Source organism: Bubalus bubalis, chromosome 2 (assembly GCF_019923935.1).
Source record: "Bubalus bubalis isolate 160015118507 breed Murrah chromosome 2, NDDB_SH_1, whole genome shotgun sequence".
Taxonomy (NCBI): Eukaryota; Metazoa; Chordata; class Mammalia; order Artiodactyla; family Bovidae; genus Bubalus; species Bubalus bubalis.
In genome coordinates, this window is record NC_059158.1 from 47,777,535 (window position 1) to 47,799,933 (window position 22,399).

At 43.0% G+C, this 22,399-nt stretch overlaps 1 long non-coding RNA gene across 1 annotated transcript; it reads right to left on the bottom strand.

The window, feature by feature from the left end:
• Nucleotides 1-13,440: 13,440 nt before the first annotated feature.
• LOC123330379 lies at nucleotides 13,441-14,238 on the bottom strand. The gene is made up of 2 exons (XR_006546245.2): nucleotides 13,909-14,238; nucleotides 13,441-13,752 (listed from the first exon to the last, which is right to left on the bottom strand). It is a non-coding gene; the product is annotated as an uncharacterized LOC123330379 (long non-coding RNA).
• Nucleotides 14,239-22,399: the final 8,161 nt, after the last annotated feature.

Genomic DNA, 22,399 nt, shown 5'->3' on the forward strand with positions numbered 1-22,399 from the left:
TATGCAAGCCCCTTCGCCACGACAAGGCTGTAATCCATGAAGATGGTCAATACTGAAACCAGACTGATGATATTCTTTGCAGCTGAAGATGGAGAAGCTCTATATAGTCAGCAAAAACAAGACCTGGAGCTGACTGTGGCTTGTATAACTTTCTTGGTGACACATAAAATGATGGTTTGTATCATCTTTATCTTTGATTTGAGGGAACAGAATACAGGGAAGGCCACGACAGTGCCTCAGAACCTAGTCGGTCCTCAGCAAACTGTCACAGTGGCTGCTGTCAGGGTCTCAAGGCTGTCAAACCTGGCTGAATCAAGGGGCAAAACTTAAACACCACCTGTAAATTTATTATGTAAAAAAATCCCCCAAATCAAGTGTGGCACAGATGATGTATATTACAACTTACACGTTAATGTCCTTTCAAAGCTATTGATTTCATTATTGAACTTGAACCCTCAAGTCATGATGACTCCAAAGGATATTTGAACCACTTTCTCCCTTACCCTCTCTCCCTGGGTATCTGGTCTATGTGGTGGGGACCACACAGCATCAGGAGGCAGGCAGAGCAGGAGAACTAAAATCAAAGCAGTTCTAACCCCGTACAGCTCTTACACACCCGTGACTCAGCCTGGTATGCTGTTAAGCATTAGCACTTTTGATTTCATCTCACTGAAATTTCAAGGAATTAGAAAAAAAAGAACATCTGAGTATAAAATTCCCCCAAACATAGTCCCATGTCAGGAAAGATACTCAAAGTATATAAATTAAAGAAGAAAAGAAAATATCTAAAATCTCCAAATATTCTGGGAAAAGAAGTGATATAAATATTATTTTAAATTGCACGAAAATACCTGTTATGGCCAAATGGAAACATGTGGAGAAGGTCTATTTTATACAAACAGGGCAATGTAGAGTATTTTCCCATCTGAATGACAAAATAGTTCTACAATGGATGTTTACCTAAAGCAAAGCACATTTTATTTTCTTTCAATATTAAAATTACTTCCCAGGTGGCACCAGTAGTAAAGAACCTGTCTGACAACACAGGAGATATAAGGCTTCAATCCCTGGATTGGGAAGATCCCCTGGAGGTGGGCATGGCAACCCACTCCAATATTCTTGCCTGGAGAATCCCATAGACAGAGAAGCCTGGTGGGTTATAGTTCATAGGGTTGCAGAGTCAGAGATGACTGAAGCAACTTAGCACGCGTGCACCTATGAATAATTTTATTTAAATTTTGATAGACTTTGAGAAGAATTTTAATCGATTATCAATTCCAAAAGTTTATCATAGAATGTATCAGCTCATTCCACATCAAAATTGCTCTGTGGAAGAATTTTCCTGATAATATTTTCTGAAAACTAGTTGGAAAAGCCACTGAGCCAAGTCTGTGTTATGGAGACAATCGACCACCAGGGGACAGCAAAGCACCTCATAAGACATAATCTGGAGTCATCAGATCAGCTCCAGGAATCAGTGTTTATTTTTCTGCTTTCTTGTCTTGTAAGTCTTTTACTATATTAATCAATAAAGTTACTTTTTATAATCTAAAAATACGAGTATGAGAACATTTGTCATTGATTTTTCTAAAAACTATGTCTGAGCACATGCTCAAATTTTTCTTCCTGAGTCATGTTCCATTTTTCCATAGTGCTTGGAATTGACATATTAATCAAGATGAAAGATAAAGGCTCCCAGTCCCAATCAAGCAGCCGATTAAATTAAACCTGGTGATTTGGGCAGAGACATACTTTGCAAGATGGATGTTCCATTATGCGAGTCTGAGAAGCAAGACAAAGAACTGTCAGCACTTTGAAGTCCTATCCGAATCCCGCATCAAGGGAAGTGGAACTCTTCCTTAATCTAATCAGTGATCCTTTCTGAGTACAAAGTCACTGAAAACAGACAAGCAGAAAGCTACTGAGATGTAATTTGCTCAGAAAACCACTGAGAAATAATTTTATTTTGACTGCAGTAAATCATCACTTAAACAAAAGAATGCTCGTCAATTATCCTAAAAAGATTGACAGGCGGGGGTATTGCAGTGCTGATGTTTTCATAGGATTCTAGGTCACCCTCCTGGAACTGGAGGTCCTCATAGACACCAGTGACGTGTGCAGCAGGCAGGAAGCCGTTGCCTCCTGCATGCAGCCAGCATCCTTCGCAGGTCACACAGGGAGACACGTGGGCCACTTTGATGTCGCAATGGCAGGAAGCAGCAGGGTTCACACCACAATGTCAGGGAGAACAGAGGCGGTAGGCAACAAAGGTAGGGATACGCTTGGGATTATTGCAAGCCAGGTGACAGACATGGAAAATGACCTTTTCTAAATTAAAAAAGAACGGCCTGATACAGTAAGTGTTCTGAACCTGAGCACTAACTGAGGTGAGGTCACAGCAGAGGTCACAGAAACGAAATAGCAGAAGACAAGACCAGGCAACACACAGGTGAAAAGTGTCTTGGCCAAAAGTTGGCTGTACGAATATAAAAGGCATTGAAAAAGGTTTAAAATTAAAATGGCATGAGTTGAGGAGAACAGATAAATACCCATGGTGACTTTTCAAGACACCATTCCTCAGAAATAAATGGAAATATATTTGAATAGCAAACACATATTTCTATAGGCCTCAGGTAGATAGAATATCGGAGTTATTGGCAGCAACCTCCACTTTCTTCTGCTATTATTTTCATTTTTACATCTGAGACTACTGAGTTTGAACACTAAACAGATCAAGGGTGCAAGCCAGGAAGTTAGAAACCTGCTGTTTGTATTTGCTTGTAATTGCAACAGGTAGTTTAGCTCCAGTACTCTTGCCTGGAAAATCCCATGGACGGAGGAGCCTGGTAAGCTGCAGTCCATGGGGTCGCTAAGAGTCGGACACGACTGAGCGACTTCACTTTCACTTTTCACTTTCATGCATTGGAGAAAGAAATGGCAACCCACTCCAGTGTTCTTGCCTGGAGAATCCCAGGGACGGGGCAGCCTGGCGGGCTGCTATGGGGTTGCACAGAGTCGGACACGACTGAAGTGACTTAGCAGCAGCAGCAGCAGCAGCAGTTTAGCTTTGCTCTCAATTTCCTGCAGTAAAAAAGAGGGTTCGATTAAACTACATCCCTCTGAAGCAGAGCCAGAGGCGCATCCATCTCTGGAGCTTCTCCTAGTCCGTGCTCTGTCTCACACATGAATGACCAGGGCATTTATTAATCATGATTTTGTGTGCAGGTTACAGAATTATTTGCTTAACTTTACCTTTAACATGGCAAACATTGTTTGAAAACAAGTCCAAAGTTGTAAATAAGCGAAGTGTCCAATGATATGAAGTTCTTTTTCATTATTCTGATATATTCAGTGGACAGGGCTTCCCAGGTGGCACTAGAGGTAAAGAACCCGCCTGCCAATACAGGAAACAAATGAGCTGCAGGTTCGATCCCTGGGTTGGAAGATCCCCTGGAGGAGGGCAGGGCAACCCACTCCAGTATGCTTGCCTGGAAAACCCCATGGACAGAGGAACCTGGCCGTCTACAGCCCATGGGGTTGCAAAGAGTCGCACACGATTGAAGTGATTTAGCGCGCGCATGCACACACACACACACACACACACACAAATTCAGTGGATAACCAAGCATCCATTGGAAATGATGTAGATCATCTAGTGCTTAGAATAAAGTGTTCATAGGAGTTTGTTACAGAGAGAAAAAGAAGCTGCAAACAGACGGATCACATTTTTTTTAACAAATAAATAAGGACACCTCAATGTTGACAATGTTCATCACCAGAGACATGTCATTTTAAATTAAGAACAAAAGATGAAAGCACAAAAATTAAAACAGGAACAGCAGTTCTTTTTTGTGGGAGTGATTTTCATGTCTTGTGTGCATGTGTGAGCATGTGTGTGTGCGCACGTGCGTGCCTGTGCTTTGCCCCAACATAAATAAAACAAAGACCATGATATCTTTTTGAAGGCTCTGAAAGCTGTCTTGAAGCCTGAGCCAGGAAGCAGGGGCCTGTGGTTCTTGCAGGAGGGCCCTGGGCATTGTTTTCAAGCAGATGTAAGCTTTTCCTCTGGCTCCCTGGCCCTTTGGCATCCCATCAGGAACAGCCGCCTTCCCGGTCCCCAGGCGGATGTGAACCAGGTCTCCAGGTCAAGGGCACACGGTGATCACTTTCCCTTGGAAATGCACGCCCGCCCACCCCCACCCCCCGACCCCAACCCCTGCACCGCCCACCAGCTCACACTACCCAGAGAACCCTCCAGCTCACCAGATGACCAAACACAGATTAGAGGCAAATTCAGCCCAACTGGAAGGACAGAGTCTTGCAAGCAACTCTGTGTCACTTGAAGAAGAAAGTGTCTCAAGTGTCATGCTAGTCTTTTTTTTTTTTTTTTTTTTGTAAACTTATATGTCAGTAGTAACACGTGAAGGAAATTCACCAAAATGTTTTTCACGGTTCTCCCTCTGTGGGCCTGTAAGTGCCTTAAATGTTCTTCTTTTCACTTTTCTCTATTTTCTCAATTTTCTACAAGAAATGCGCAAAAAAATGAATGAAAGTCACTTCCAGTTCTTTGCGAGCCCATGGACTGTAGCCCTCCAGGCTCCTTTGTCCATGGTATTCTCCAGGCCAGAATACAGGAGTGGGTTGCCACTTCCTTCTCCAGGGCATCTCCCCAACCCAGTGATCAAATCTGGGTTTCCTGCACTGCAGGCAGATTCTTTATCCTCTGACCCACCAGGGTTAGTACAAGAATTAGGAATCACTTCGCAGTTTTAAATAAAATGAATGAGGTAGTTTGTCAACTTAAAGACAAACTCTGTCTCTCTCCCTTTTCCTCTGAAACTTCTCTGCCCTGAATCTCCACCAGGGCCAGGCAGGACCGATGGCCAGAGGAGACTAGATCAGTAGTAACTCCCTGGAGAATTATTTCATGTTTTGTGCAGCTTTGAATAGAGAAACAGATTGTCTTCCCTAAACTAATAAATGCATGTGTGCTTTGAGAGATCCTTGATCTTCTGGGGCTTCAGCCTCACTTTCTAAGTCAGGGTCCCAGACAGCAGGAGCCTAGGCCATATAGGCACAATGAGCACCATGTGATCAAACATTTATCATCTGTTTTAATGCTCATAGCTGCGCAAGATGGGCTTTTATACCTTCATTTTACTGAGCTAGACATCAGGGCTTCAGATGTTAAGACATCTGGTGTAAGTCACACCACTAGCAAATATTAAAGACTTCAATATATGTATTTCTTACTGAATACAAGGTGACCCCTGTTGTATCACAGTTCACTTTGAGAGATATTTTGAAGTTGGTCACCTGTGGCTATATGAACTGGTTGTGAATTTCAGGATATTTGCTCACTTAATTGGACTTAAGTGGACCCTAGAAGGACCCAACCTGGGTCTGAAAGATAGATATCAGGCAGTATTTCTTATCGGGGACATTCTGGTAATGCAGTTCTTGCTTGTATAGGTCTGTATTACAGGTTTCAGGGCTATTAGCATCCTTGACCTCTGCCTACTAAAATCTGATTGGGACAATCCAAAATGCACATACACACACATACCCACACATATACACATACACACATATACACATACACATTTCCACACCCCCGGGGGGCATTTTGCCTTCCCAGGATTGAGAACTAGAGCAGGAATCTGAGAACCTCTGATTTAAAAGCAATGCCCAGGGAATTCCCTGGTGGTCTAATAGTTAAGACTCTACACTTCCACTTCAGGGGGCATGGGTTTGATCCCTGGTGGGAGAGCTAACATCTCATATGCCACATGGAATAGTCAAAAAAAATAAAAAATCCCACCTTCTAGGGTGGTGCTATTAAAAGAAATGGCCATATCCTAATAATTGACAAGTCAGAATAATTAGATCAAAAGGAAAATAATTACTGGCCAGGGCAGATCATTTGAGCTGGACTGACCTGGCCTCACTCAGAGCTTATACTGAACATGAGTCGATGGCTGATGTAATCAGCAAGCATTCCCTCAGTCAGCAGCCAAGATAAATGCATTATGAGCATAATGAGGCTGTATGGTTTCACTAGAATGGAAAGAACAAGCATCTACATCTTTGACAAAGCATGTGTCTCTCCCAGTTGTCCCCTGAATTGGCGATGATGAGCCCTTCAGGGTCCCAGACCCTCATTAAGGTGAAATTCTTTCGAACTGGCAAAGGGAACCATTGAGACAGTACTAACAGATCTTGGCAGAAGTAGCCGAGTCACATACTGTAAATGAGAAATTCTAGGCAGCGACCTTTCAGAAAAGAGAATTAGAAGTCCCAGTGACTCCTCCACCCCCATGGGAACAAGGAGCTCCTTTCACCGGCACATAATGCTTTTGCCCAGATACCATCTTCAAGGGCCATTTTCTCCTGGATGTTGTTAACAGATGAATGACTCTCCTGTTTGACCAGGAGAAGGGATTGTGTTTTAGACTCTTTGGGGAGACCCCTCCCATAAATCTAACTTATCTCCATGCAGAGCAAAGCCATCTGAATCCCAGGGCAGCTGCTGGGAGGGCTGTGTGCTTCCCCGCTTTCCCACCACGAGCCCTGCCTGGTTCTCAGACAGCCGAGCCCGCTGCCTCTCAGTTTCTCTTGGACGGCTTTTGGGGCTACAGTTTGCTTTTCCCTGGGTAAAGATTACACAGCAAAAGCAGCTCTGAATTTATTCTACCCAAGTTGCTAGATGTTATCTCTCTCTTTAAAGAGTCCAGGAAAAAAAAAGACTCAGAAATTCAAGTGTTCTGCTGTCTCATGCTCAAGGCACAATCGTTCACCATAGCTCTTATTGGGCACCTTTTTCAGGCTTATACAAGGACTATACAAGTTTCAAGAAAGTATTTGATTCCATTTTTGTCTCTGAGTCACTGGCAAACTGAATGCTTGAACAGCCAATGCCCCACCCCAGGGCTGCATGGGGAGGAGGAGAGTTGTGTAAAGCACCTTCCCCAAGAGAGCATGCCAAGGGGCCTGGGTCATGTAAACTTGCTCCTGGATAACACTCCAGAAAATACTTTTTCAGGTTTTTAAAATAGATTCAGTTGCCTCCTTTAATCTCAGGAATCCTAAATAGTCAGGAGTCAAATTTATCAGGAAAAAACATTTACAGCTCACCACAAAATTCTCTGTCCCCAAACTGCTCAAATCTCTAATAATTTTAAATAGCTATCCGCATTTGACCAAAAGGACTCTCTAGGAATAAATTATCTTTTCTTGTGTATTTTCACTGTTTCCCAAATAAAGTCCTACATGACATATTCCTTCCTGAGTTGAAAGCTAGGTTTCTTTCTCCTTATGGATGATCAAGGAAGATCATGAGAACTGTGTACCTCTCACCTGCTTTTTGATTCTGAGGTCAGAATTAAGTTTTATGCTCCAAAGAATAGTTTAATGTAAATAATTTTCTGGCATATCCTTACCCTATAAATTCTTGGTTCTTAAATCTTTTTATTTCTCTTGTTTTAATGGTTTCATTATTTTATTGCTTGAGTGTTTTTTTTTTTAATTTTGTCAAAATATAGTTGACTTACAAAATTGTGTTAGCTTCATGTGTACAGCAAAGTGACTCAGTTAAAAACGTACATGTGTGCTCAGTAGCTTCAGTCGTGTTCAACTCTGTGACCCCATAGACCTTCCAGGCTCCTCTGTCCATGGGATTTTCCTGGCAAGAATCCTGGGGTGGATTGCCATTTTCTACTCCAGAGGATTTTCCCAACCCAGGGACTGAACATCACATCTCTTGCATTGCAGGCAGATTCATTACCAATGAATCACCAGGAAAACCCTAAATATATATATATATATATATATATATATATGTATATGTATATACAAATATATATTCTTTTTTAACATTCTCTTCCATTATAGGTGATTACAAGATGTTGAGTACAGTTTCCAGTGCTACACAGTAGGTCCTTGTTTATTTTATACACAGTAGTGTGCGTATGTTAATCTTAAACTCCTAATTTATCCCTTCCCCCACCTAACCATAAGTTTGCTTTCTATCTGTGAGTCTATTTCTCATTTGTAAATAAGTTCATTTGTATCATTTTTTTAGATTCCACATTTAAGTGATATCATATGATATTCGTCTTTCACTATTTGACATTTCATTTAATATGATTATCTCTAGGTCCACACATATTGCTGCAAATGGCATTATTTCATTCTTTCTATGGCTGAGCAATATTCCATTGTTTATACTTGCACATCTTCTTTAATGTAAGCTGCCTCCCCACTGCTTTGACTATAGGTAGGACATGAATATGGTGTTTGGGATTTTCTAAGATATTCCTAATGTAAAATTTATCCCCAATAGTCTGGTTTGCTAATAAAGCCAGAGGACCACTCAAAATCATAGCCCGTGAGTTCCAACATGGTTCTCACTTGTCAAAGCCTCGCAGGTGGGTAGGGTGCAGAGCTGTTTCGTTGATCTGCGACTTGGACTCTGAACCTTTATATCATCTGTAATAATCATTTCTTTCCCAGTCTGTTTTCACTCAACAGAGCCCCTTCTCTCTTACTAGGAACCATCTCAGTATATGGGAGGATTTCAAGGTCCCAGGAAAATTTCCAATCCCTCAAAAGAGAGAAAAAAAAGAAAAAGAAAAAAAAAACAAGAAAGAAAACCTTTTTTTACTGACTTTCATTGAAGACTAAAATGTCACAATTAGACATGCATCCTTTGACTTAGAGATTTGTCTCACTTGAAAATGCAAGGGATGGATGAATGCAAATGTGTCTCTAACCTTGTAGCATTTATCCTTGTATGTTGAGTATATTGGATTCCTGTTCTGAGACTACATTGGGATAGAACAAAAAGGGATTTAAAAAAAAAAAAAAGATGAAAGGTACGAAAGGCGCAATGAGAGGAAACATGAAAATGCAAAAGCACTAAAAGGTAAGACAGTCTGACTCAGAGGCAAAATCTTGAGTGCAGCCCAGCCTTCCAGGGCTGAGCCTGTGCAGCCTCTTTCCACCCAGCACCTCCCTCTGCAAACCAGGGAGACCTCTGGGCCCGCTCAAGGGCAGGCCCTCGGCTCTGAAGGCCAAGTCTTACAACAGGAAAATCTGACGACTGTCTGGTGGTTGAGATCATGTCAATGTTCAGAAGCTGCGGATCAGGAGTGAGACTGGGCTGCTCCCACTTGAAATATGTTTTGTAAAACACATCAACATCCAAATGCAGAACCAAGCAGAGCCAGAAAAGCAACTAAACCAGGAGGAGGGTGTCGTGTGCGGTAGGATTTCTCTCTTCTCTTGCGAGCCATACATCTTGGGGGCCCTGCCCCTCTGTCAGCTTGCAAACAAAGGGAGAATTCTTCACTCCTGAGGCCATGTGGCAGGAGCAATTAGGTTGATGGGATTTGGTTTGAACTTGAGGCCAGCACCTCTCAGAGGGACAAACGCAGGTTTCTTCCAGATGAGTGTTTCACAGTACCATGAGTGGAAAATTGTTTCATGGCAAGAAAAAAAGCATGTAAACTTAGCAACCGAAGAAGCAATCGTTTCTAAGAAGTTTCATTTCCACTAGGCCAATTTGTTTTTAGAAGGAGAACTGATCAATCACAATGGACTAGTGGTGATTCTAGGGCTTGGGGGTGTTCTTTGTACTACTAGAAATGCACTTGTATATATTCTACCTTAATTTAACAAAAATCATAATTTCTCCAAGATACACTTAGATTGGCAGCTAAACATTTCAAGAAGATATAAGGTCTCTGTGATCTCCCAAGTAAATACAAAATTTAACGGCACATCAGAAACATGTAACTTTAGTAGATTTCCCTTTTTACTTAAATCAATATTAAAATATTTAGAGCTGATTTAAAATGCCATTATTCCCTAGTTATCCTGCATGTGTGGTAAATGGGAACTCTCTCTCTATTCCTAGTGGTTCAGTCAACAGCCTCTTCCTTCTTTTCTGTTGGTATAACCCTAATTTTGTTTGCTTGTTCAGCCCCATGTAATTCAGAATGCAAACCCTGATTAGTCTAAACCCAGAGTGGTCACATTACTTCCCTTATGAGTGATTCATGTAGGAGTGGGCACGTGGCCCAGATCTGGCCAATGAGATGTGAGGACAAGTCTTCTGGGGACTTCTGGAAGAATTTTCCACCTTCTCAAAAAACAGAAATAAGAGAAAGCAGGCACATTCTTCCACAGGATAATTTCATGTCTGGAAATGATGCTCTGAGACAGCAAGGGGAGATGGCCAACCCCTCCCAACACAATGAAGCCAGAGCAGAAAGGATGACTCCAGAGGATGAAGCCAAAGACTGCTCTGCTTGGAGCATCTGCCTCTGGACCTGTTATGTGAGATAATAAATATCCTGACTGTGTAAGCCCATTCATCCCATTTTCTACTGGTTGGGAGTGACGTAATTCTTAAAGGTGCCTCGTCAACACCCAGGAACATTGGAGTACCATTCCTTTGGTTAAAACACTGTTCGGTGAGATCGAGCATTTTGAATTTACACTAATCTCAACACTCTAGTCAGAAACTTCTCAACAATGTCTCTTATGACTCAACAAGGTGAGGCTTGGGGTGGGATGTACAGAGTTTATATTTTCATATTTTATAAATAACTTTAAACATTAAGATAAATAAACTATTCTAGAAGACTGTTACCCTTGACAATTATTCCCCCATTTGTTTATCTATAATTTATGATTCATGGAATAGACAAAATCAAATTTTAAATCTCTGCATCTATAGACTTTAAAGCGATGTCCTGTACATCTGTAGATTCATCACAAAGAGATAAAATGTCATTTTTATAATCATTTTAGATAAAGATGAAATGCATATTGATACATCTTGACTCATGACAGTGGAAAAAGCTAAATACTAAGTGGTTTGTTTTTTCTGTGGCTGAAAGGACTCTTGGTTAAGGTGCAGGGTAGTGACCATTTTGTCACCTGATTAAAATTGCAGGTAGCCACACAGGGAACCTCACTCCACACCCTCTTCTCATTCCCATTAAAATTTATTCACACCTCCCTTTGGTTCAGAATGATCTGCCTTCAGCTGCCAGGGAAAGTTTGCTTGCATTTCTTGGAAACAAGCTTCAAGGTCACTTCCTACCATTAATCTCCTGTCAGCAAGTGTCACCTGGGGCATTTCCTGTTCCTGTCCTCAACAATGCTGAGGAAGACAAATTCACAGTGGTGCCTAATTCTCATCCTCTACAATATTCTTCAAATATGTGCTAGTTTACCATTCATTTCACTTACCTGTAACTATTTGGGTAGAAGCAAGCCAACATAAGGCCTCTGATATAAATCTTGTTCATTCCTTACTGAGAGTGTCTGCAGAATGGGCAACACAGTATTTTCTTCCATCTTTGGAAGCAAACCAGCTTGAATTCAAGTTACTTAGAAATCAATGTAAACAAGCACGAATTATAAATCCAGAATGATGAGCTGACCATCCAGAAACAACTACTTTGGTCATCTTTATTAACTAGACCCTTTGATTGAATTGAATACATTCATTTAAGCTAAAAAAAATTATTTTAACCATTGATGGCTTTGTAAAGAAGGGATAATCAGTTAACAGAATGATTATTTTCATTTTCTGATTGGATATGTAAGATCATAAGTGATAGGGCCTACAATGGGGCCCATTGTTAAAATGGCTTATTACGTTAACCTCGTAAACAAAGGATAAAGTCACGGTGACCCTTAAGACTGACCAAATTGCCCAAGCAACATTCTGTTTTCCTGCTGGAGTCTACCTTCTCAAGGCTACGCGATTACCAGATTACAGGCCTCCAGCTATATGACTGCAGGACTCAGCTACAGGCTAAAAATTAACCATCCCTTCAGAGATTTTTTCATTGTCAGAGTATAAGAAAGACCCCATCAGAAAGGGAGGACACTGGTTCTTCTTAAAGGCCAGTCACCCCCTCATTTTCTCTTTAATAAATTTCCTTTTCTTCCCTGACTGCCCAGCTTGCTCTCTTTTTCTCTGCACTCGCCGTACAATAAGGTGAAAGCTTATTAAAGTTTCCCAGTAAACACATTAAATTATAGAGGGCTTTAAATATCTGATCATGTTTGACATATTTGGCAAAATATCTTGTAAAACTCCTGCTTTGCTATATTCAGCTCAAATGTCTCAACATCAGCTATTGCATTCTATTTTCACCCAAAGCTGATTTTTTAACACTAAATTAATTTTTGTTTGTTTTTGTTTCCCCCCGCCCCAGACTACCTGTCTTGAGGGTAGAAAAATTACAAAAGGGTGAGAAAAATTATAAAAATATCAAGGAAGAATATAGTGAATGGAAAGAAACATTATGTTCCTGAAGAGGAAAATTTTCCAGAGGACATTTGACCAAATTATTATAAAATTTATCAAAAGAAACTCAACAGGCATAAATAGCCAGACACATTCCAAAACAATAGCAAAACAGAGGGAATACTTCTCCTCAGATATGAAGGCATTTTACAAAGTTATAAGAAGTTCAATCACTGTGCCCAAGGTGTGGGAATAGATATAAGTCGATTCGAGACAGAAAAGAATATTTCACAGGTGCAAGGACAATTCAAAGCGTTCCTGACATCACACAGCGAAAGGAATTCCAGATGTAAGAGGGAACTGAATGTAAAACCATGTCTGTGGAAAAGCTGGGAAAAAGAGGGTGAAACATGCATGCTCTTGGCGCCCAGAGATTTTGAGGGGCATACAAGCAGAAGAAAAGGTAAAGAAAAAAACTGATGTATGTGACCACAAATGGTTGCAAATCTTCCTACCTTAAAAAATAAGAACCCTGAACAAAATAAGAAGGCAAACAAGTGCAAAATATGTGCTAATATGTTTAACAGAGAAAGAGCTTTCTAATCAATTAGAAATGGTCCTAAGTATGAAAACCAGTGCTCAACCTCAATGATACTCAAATAAACACAATTAAAAGAACCACAACATATATTACACAAAACCTTCTAATATTCAGAATGCTTGTTAAGGCTGCTAAATGCAATCACACCCAGTCACTAAGACTTGTTGCCTTTGAATTAATAGCAAAGGAGATGCTCATGATATGTTTCAATTGAAAACAAAACAGCTTAGTTGAATCTTCGGAATTATTCACAAATATATGCACAGAAAAAGCCTTGAAGATTCACAGGTGTTATCTCCAGGTGGTAGGGGACCAGGCAATTTAAAATTTCTTATTATGCTTTTCTGTATTTGTCTTGTCAACCCAAAAACAAACAAACCTAAAAATTGAGAATTCCGTTTTCTCTGGCAGAGTTTCTGAGAACCTAAGCCTGGGACATAGCATCTCGGATAGCTCTAAAGGACTGCTCCTAAGAGGTAAGTGGGGAGCCAGGATAGATGGAGGTTTTGCAACAAAGACCAGGTAGACAGAACATCAAGAGATCACTGTTGATTAAAGAAAACCAGACATCTCAAATTAAGGAATTTAATGCTTTTCTCGGTATGGAAAGACGCAAGAGTCTGGGTGCCCTGAAATCACTCCTTTGATATGTACCTCAGCTGTCTGGGGCCAGTATTCACAGCGTTCTCACCCTGTCTCCTCAGATGCACCCTTGGAGGGGGCAGGTGGCTGCAGTGGCCGATGTTCCATGTGGACACCCTCTTTCCATCTTGAGTTCCCTGGGGGTTCACCGTCGGGGTGACTGTAATGTGAAGGCTTGATGGGCTGCAACGTCGCTTGTTTACTGATACGACAGGTGGCACTTTTCATCCACAGTCTTTCACTTTATTAATCAAAAAACAGAAAAAATAAATACCTTCATCTTCTGGCCTCAAACCGTCTCGCTCTCAGCCCCTCTCCTACTAGGGGTCACCTGATGCTTCTGCAATGGGGCTGCTGGATTCAGACCCAGACCTGGGATAAAAGCCTCTGTCCTCACCTGCCTCCCAGGGCTCAGCTCCATGTCCCTCTCTGAGCACTCCCCATGAGAGCAAATCAGGGCCTCCTGCAAAGCGGGAAGTATGTCAGATATATGAAAATAAGAGCTAAGATGTGACACACCAGCTAAATATAGGCGGTGCCAACATCCAGTTTAAAATAACCGTGGTCCCTCAGAGGAGGGCACTGCCCGTGACTAAAACAGAGCTTCACCCTGTGGCTGGCTGATGCTATTCCTGCATTTTTCAAATGCTTCTTCTTGGCCCTTTTCAAAATAAACCAGAGAATTGGGCTTTATGTGCTTATATGGCAAGGTTGCTCCCTGGGATCCCGTCACAAGGCTAAAGCATAAAATCTAGTGAAGGGTTCTTGCCAAATCATGAATCAGTTACAGCAGGATATTCTGAACTCTGCTCCTCTTTTTTTTCCATTCTCTAATATTTCTTCACATCGTAGCCCAAACAATCGCTCATAATTAAACAGAGTGAAGGAGAGGGCCTGGCAGGAAACGTACCTGGCAAGGAGCCTGGAGCCCTGCATTGTCCTCAGCAGAGAACAATTACATCAGTTTCTCCCATTTCCAGAGGAAGGACGGTTTTTGCAGAGCAACAGACGAAGAGGAGAGGAAGGAGACAGCTGATTTACATACTCCTAATTAGATTAATCTATAATTTTTATGGGGAAAGGAAATGCTTTAAAGAATGGAAAGGTCATTTTCAGAACCTGCTTTCACTTCCCACGGGATCCATACCACCTGCTAACCACAACCTCTGCTGAAAAATCTCCAGGTTCAAAGGGAAAGGCAGCCAACAAGTGTGTGATAGCCCAGTCTGGAAGCTCTGGGAGAAGTTAAATGCCATTCCCATGTTTGAAAAGTGAAAAACGTATCATCACTCAGTTCTTAGTTATCTGCTATTTACTCAGTAGACACACTGCTAATCCAAAAGCAGAGAGAAGATTCAGAGTCAAATGTGGGCGCCGAGGTGGGGTGAGATAAGGGATGTCATTGTATTTTTATTTTACCGTGTACTGGAGTGTAGTTGATTAACAATGTTGTGGTAGTTTGAGGTGTACAGCAGTGATTCAGTTACACACTTACACACACACACACACACACACACACACATATATCTGCCCCCTCCGGCAATTTAGTTTGTTACAGTATGTGAAGCAGAGTCCCCTGTGCTTGTTACAGGGAAGAACAAAATCTGGCTCCTTGTTGGATCTGTCTCTTTAACCTTTACTTGATTTTGTTCACTAAAAGAATACCAGTTCAGTTCAGTTCAGTCACTCAGTCGTGCCCAGCTCTTTGCGACCCCATGGACTGCAGCACGCCAAGCCTCCCTGTCCATCACCAACTCCCAGAATCCACCCAAACCCATGTCCATTGAGTCGGTGATGCCATCCAACCATCTCATCCTCTCCTGTCCCCTTCTCCTCTAGCCTTCGATCTTTTCCAGCATCAGGGTCTTTTCAAATGAGTCAGCTCTTCGCATCAGGTGGCTAGAGTATTGGAGTTTCAGCTTCAACATCAGTCCTTCCAATGAACATTCAGGACTGATTTCCTTTAGGATGGACTGGTTGGATCTCCTAAATATACATAATGTCTTGCCTCAGGGAACCCTGCCGGTCGGCCTGAATGTTAAACCAAAGTGCCTTTATTCAGGGAAACGTCTTGACTCTGTCTACCTGTGAATGGCTTCACGGAAGAAGAAATCAATATATCCCCTCCCTGAGGCTGGCTATTCCAGGAGATAATTGCAAGATTAACGGCCTTTTTAAAAAAATCATTTTTAATTGGAGGATGATTGCATCACAATATTGCATTGGCTTCCTCCAAACAATAACACAAATCAGCCACAAGTATACATGCGTCCCCTCCCTCCTGAACCTCCTCCTCACCCCGTCCCACTGCTCCAGGGTATCACAAAGTACAGGGTTGAGCTCCCTATGCAGCAACTTGCCATTCAGATCAGATCTGATCAGTCGCTCAGTCATGTCCGACTCTTTGCGACCCCATGAATCGCAGCACGCCAGGCTTCCCTGTCCATCACCAACTCCCGGAGTTCACTGAGACTCATTAGCTATCTATTTTACATTACTTTACTTCCACAGCCTTTGACTGTGTAGATCACTAGATTACTTTACTTCCACAGCCTTCGACTGTGTGGATCACAACAAACTGGAAAATTCTTCAAGAGATGGGAATACCAGACCACCTGACCTGCTCCTGAGAAATCTGTATGCAGGTCAAGAAGCAACATTTAGAACTGGACATGGAACAACAGAGGTTCCAAACAGGGAAAGCAGTATGTCAAGGCTGTATATTGTCACCCTGCTTATTAAATTTATATGCAGAGTAAGTACAGCATGCGAAGTGCCGGCTGGATGAAGCACAAGCTGGAATCAAGACTGCCAGGAGAAATATCAATAACCTCAGATACGCAGATGACACCATGTTTATGGCAGAATGATGAAAATGAAAGAGGAGAGTGAAAAAGTTGACTTAAAACTCAACATTCAGAAAACTAATATCATGGCATCCGGTCCCAACACTTCATGGCAAATAGATGGGGAAACAATGGAAACAGTGACAGACTATTTTTTTGAGCTCCAAAATCACTGCAGATGGTGACTGCAGCCATGAAATTAAAAGACGTTTGCTCCTTGGAAGAAAAACTATGACCAACCTAGACAATACATTAAAAAGCAGAGACATTACTTTGCCAACAAAGGTCCGTCTAGTCAAAGCTATGATCTTTCCAGTAGTCATGTATGGATGTGAGAGTTGGGTTATAAAGAAAGCTGAGCGCCAAAGAATTGATGCTTTTGAACTGTGGTGTTGGAGAAGACTCTTGAGAGTCCCTTGGACTGCAAAGAGATCAAAACAGTCAATCCTCAAGGAAATCAGTCGTGAATATTCATTGGAAGGACTGATGCTGAAGCTGAAACTCCAATACTTTGGCTACCTGATGTAAAGAACTGACTCGTTGGAAAAGACTCTGATGCTGGGAAAGATTGAAGACAGGAGGAGAAGGGGACAACAGAGGATGAGATGGCTGGATGGCATCATGGATTCGATGGACATGAGTTTGAGTAAACTCCAGGAATTGGTGATGGACAGGGAAGCCTGATGTGCTGCAGTCCATGGGGTCACAAAGAGTCGGACACGACTGAGTGACTGAACTGAACTGAACTGAACATCCTCAGCACCCACCATGTTCTATAAAAGAACCTGGCATCCAGACCCCAATAAGATGATTATTTTGAGACATTAGTCTGCCATCTTCTCAGTCTGCTGGCTTTTCAAATAAAGTCATTATTCCTTGCCTCAATATCTTGTCTATAGACTTACTGGCCTGTCGTGCAGTGAGCAGAGTGAACTTGGACTCAGCAACATGCTAAGGGGTTGCTTAAGAGTCATTTGGCTTTGGCTCAGCTGCATCTCCCTGGAGAAGGGCATGGCAACCCACTCCAGTACTCTTGCCTGGAGAATCCCCATGGACAGAGGAGCCTGGCAGGCTACAGTCCACAGGGTTGTAAAGGTTGGACATGACTACTGACCAAGCACAGCTGCATCTCAGAGCATCACAGCCCACCTGCTGCTTCCTGATGATAAGGTCTCATCAGCTGACAGATGTGCCACAGCTCTGGTGCCTCAGGGTTGAGCAGGTGAACAGAGGTCAGCCCAGCTTTGGTGTACCAAGTCCTTTCCTCCTCTTGGCAGCCTTGAAATTTATCACAGTTCCCTAGGAAGGGACAGTTGGGATAGAGGGGCTGGTTCTCAGAAACCCCAGACAGGCTGGAGTCCAGCCCCTCAGTGAGATCAGACGAGGGAGCCAGACCCTCCACAGAGTGTCTCAGGCACCTAGGAGGAAGGCATACATTCTAGGAGGCCAAGGAGACATTAGACTTCACTCCTTTTGTTCCCTAAATTCCTTTACCTCTCAACTGCTTCTCCTGGACCAACCCCTACTAAGGCCTCATCCCCAAAACATCAGATGGACAGAAAGGGGTGTCCAGTCCTCATCCCTGCTCCATGAAGCTGGGGTGAGCCCCTTGTGACCAGGGTAAGCCTATGAAGTAGAGGGACCAGAGGATTCAGGGGGATCAGTAATGAGGGTTCTTCCCTGGGGACTGAGGGCATACTTCTAAGATGCACTCCTCCAGAGGATAAATCTTTGGGGTGCACCCTATACCCTGTCCAGTAGTTAGACTAGGGAAACAGGGTCCAAGATGGTGATCAGAGGAAGTGGTGACTAGGAAAAAAAGCCCACAAAAAAGAGGAAGCCACAGAGGGGAGTGAGAACCTCTAGTAGGAAACATACCCCCTTCCCTGATTGGTCTTGGGCATCACCAACCAGACCCAGGAAGAGTACAGGCCCCAGAAACTCACTTAAGGGAGGGAACCAGGGACATAAAGGGACATAAAAGAGGGAAGCCAAAGCTAGGACAGGACCCGCCTGGGGGCTGGTCTGCTCTCACACCTTGAGAGTGCACTGCTTGATGCATGTCCAGTAAACCCTGCCTGCCTGAGCTGTAACTGGACTGCTGTTTCAATTCTTTGCTAAGATGAGACAAGAACCAAGGAAGAAGACTTGACCTAACAACCTGGAAACTAGTTCCATAGGGTCCAGATACACCAGTTCCTGAAGGGAAAGGATATGACTCCTGGTCTTGTGCTTACAAACAGTTCTCTGAACAAACCCAAACAATTTAGAGATGAACCAGACATCTTGATCGCATAACTAGACACAGAGCATGGCTCTCACAGGTTCACTGGCTGAGAATAATTTTTTTTTTTTTAAGGAAAAGGAAATATTTTATTGGCTAATGCAACAGAAGACCCCAAGGATGGATTTCAAGCATGGCTGGATTCAGGACCTCAAACAATGACTTTAATGTTCTTCCTCCATCTCACCAAGGGTCTGCTCCCTTCTGTACTGGAGTCACTGTTGGGTCAAGTGTCCTCACAAGGCAGCAAGGATACCCACCGTTCGTGTGCCCCCCTCCCCCAGAGAGGTGCTACTGGAGCTTCTTCAAGGAGTAGTCAGTCTCCCAACAGTGCAGTTAGCAGACAGCCTCCAGGGGCAGCTCCAGGAGACAAGAGCAAAGTGAGAAAAAAATCTGGGGGTTGCATGGGAGGGAGCCTGGGTGGAATGAGGCAGAGCCGCCCACCCCCAGGAGGCTGGTGGGCAGGGTGGTTTCCGTCCTCCCCTGGGCTTGCCCAATGGCTGAGAAATCAAGTGTATTCAGAAGGCACTGGCAGTGGAAACTCGGGGGGAAATCCCCCAATAAAGAAGCAAGAATTCACCACCAATATGAAAGCAGCACCATATAAGGCAGGAGGCTCTTGTTGACTAGTGACAGATGCTCAACTCAAAAGCGAGTTTATAATTTAGGCCAGAAGAAGAATTCATCAGCTAACATAAATAGGCCAGGGTTTTTGTTTCTTTTTTCAAGGCTGAGGCACATCTAGATTCAGAGGCTTCAATCACATTGTCTGGTTTTTGTCTGTCTCTCCATTTCTTGGCTCTTCTTCTCTCTCTACCTAGACTGAGTTCTGCAGACCTCTTCTCCCGTGACTTTCATTCCACAGCATCTGGAACTCCTCTCAGTTTAGGGACTTTCCCACGTCCTGCGTCTCCGCAGGGCATGCGCCCTCCCCCTGCAGGAGCTGACGATGTCAGCTGTTTCATTTCCCAAACACCTTTGCAGCTGGAGCTCAGACATCCAACTGAGGTGACAGCAACCAGACAAAGACATCCTATACTTCCTTGGAACTAGATGCAGAAAAAGCAAAGCAAGAGGAAAGAAAGAAGAGCAGGAACGTGGAAGGGGCTTTTCCCTGAGGAGCTCATGTTCCTGGTGGTCTCTGGGGTCCTGTGCGCACATCCGCTCTGCCCACTAGGGGCCTTGGTGCTCAGTGGCAACGGTGTTCTCAGGAGACCCCTCCTGGCTCGTAACTGGGGGCCATTCACACAGTTGCTAGCAACAATACTTGATTCTCCAGCCATCCTAGAGATTCCTTTTAATACCAGTGACATTTTCCTAAATTTCTTTTCTGCTTAAGGGATCCAGAGTGGGTTTCTATTGCTCACAAATAAGAACTTGATCGCAAGCAGCTGCCCCAAGGTCACATCCACCCAGCTGAACAACCTCAGATGAAAAGAAACTCCTCTCCTCTAAGAAGGTCTATCAATACAGGCAAGGATCTCACAGCTCCTTTGGGGGTCACATGTCACCCTCTCCCAGTCACGTCACTAGAAGGATGAGACTTTGTGATCGTCACAGCTGCGGGAGATGACCGTGGCGCTCATGAAGGACAGCTTGACAAGGACCTTGTGGACGGAGGAGGTGAGATTTCTCCAAGGAAACGGCTGTGTGTGATGCACACTCCTTTTCCATAGAATTTTCCCTAATTACTCACTAATCTTTAAAAACTCTCAAATATGAGACTGCAAAGAATTGAAAGAAGAGGTCGTGTTTGTTAGTTCTGCCTCCTCAGAAGAACGAAATAGGACACCTTAAAGTGAAGAAACCAAGAAATATGCTCAGAGTTTCCTGCCTCTGGGTCCGAGGAAAAAGAAGTAGCATAAACAGAAGGGCTCTTGCGTGTGGAATTTCTCAAAATAAGGTAAAAGGTTTCTTATCTCCAAATCTATGAATGTTTGTATAGAAGATGTTCAATCACACCTGGACATTACTAGGAAAACACTGCTTCTGAACAAAATCACCACCTTACTTTTTCCTGATTATCTACCTATTTCAGTTCACCCAGAATGTAGGGAGATTCTGAGTGTCTTATGAGAGGAGGACCACCCCCCCCCCCCCCACCCCCGAGTGGAAGTTTGCCGGAAAGCCCATCTTTGGGAGAGAAATCTATAGCTTCAACCATCACGTGGTGTCACCGCACCCCCAGAGAGCAGGACCCCCGCCACAAGCTGGGTAGAGTCTGACAGGAAGGCAAAACTCTTGGGAAATTCAGGACAGCTGGAGGCAGAAAGCCAATTTAGAAGGAAAGTGGGAGAAAGCCAGAGCCAAAGGAAATATGATAGAAAGCATGTTAAAGAGTGAGAAAGGCAGCGTGCGCTAATTACATCAAGGTCAGCAAAACCCTAATGTAAATAGTAACAGCTGTGCCCGCCCCGCAGGAGGGGTCCGCGCTGGATGTTTTCCGTCTGGCTCTCCAGCTTTGCTCGCAGCTTCTCTACTTTGCTCCCCCGACCAAGAAGCCTGGGCTGCCTCCCTTCACCTCTGTCTGCTGGCTTCCAGTGGGTTCCACCTGTGGGCGGCGCCAGGGAAAGAAAGCAGAGTAGGAGACAGGAGCAAACTGAGAAAAGAGCTGGGGGGTTGTATGGGATGGAGCATGCCACGTGCCCTCCAGGACTAGGCAGGAAGCTCTCCCTGCTGCGCCCGGCTCCAGCCCTGTTGGATTTCCTGAACCATGCCCACGCTTTGCAAACAACTCCTTTACACGGTGGTTTTACACCCCTGAATTACACTGTGTGAGCAAGTCATCAGTTTCCTTCTGGGACCAAGACTGATGCAAAGTCAGAACATCTGTAAAAGACTTGATGATTGACCCCATTGGAGTTGAGTGGTCATGGAGGGAATGAAGCAAACGGATAAATTCAAAGACAGGAAGACAGGAAGCAGGATGGGACCGAGGGTGTTAGCTGTGCTGTATTCAGTGCAGATGTGTTCCTCTATTGCACCTGATGTGGAAGTCAGAGAGGAGAAAAGAATTCACCATCAGTGATGAAGTTTAGGAGTTATTCACAGGTCAGGAGTTAATAAAGCTAGGAAAATAGACAAGGTTGTTTAGGAAACACAACAGGGTGAAAAGAGATGATTGTCACTTAAAAAACTAATGAAAGTCTCAAAAAGCTTACATTTCATTTGAATAACATAGAATACACTATACTTCATATATCAACTTTTATTTATTTATTTTTTTCATAGCTTTTCTTCCAAGGAGCAAGCATCTTTTAATTTTATTGTTACAGTCACCATCTGCAGTGATTTTGGAGCCCAAGAAAATTAAGTCTGTCATTGTTTCCATTGTTTCCCCACCTACTTGCTGTGAAGTTGATGGGATTGAACCTTGAGTTTTAAGCCAGATGAGTTTTAAGATGGTCAATACCTAAATAAAAAATACTATACATCAAAATTTGTAGGGTAATTCTTAGAAGGACATTTTATTTAAAATTTATTTTAAATAAAAAAATTATAAAAATAGAGAAGAAAAAAAAGAAAATTTTTAAAAAGAAATTTAAAAATATATTAACTTTTATAACTGAAATTCCAGTAAATGTCTTCCAGTCAAGGAGGCACTTTGTTGGAGGCTCTGGTTTACTTACATGTCAGCATGTATTTCTACAGAAATCTTCATTGTTGCTCACAGCCATCAGAGTGACCAAATGACCCAGAGATAAAAGTGTCCTCTGGAGGAAAAGATTACACTTTCTTAATTAACGGCAATTTCCTTT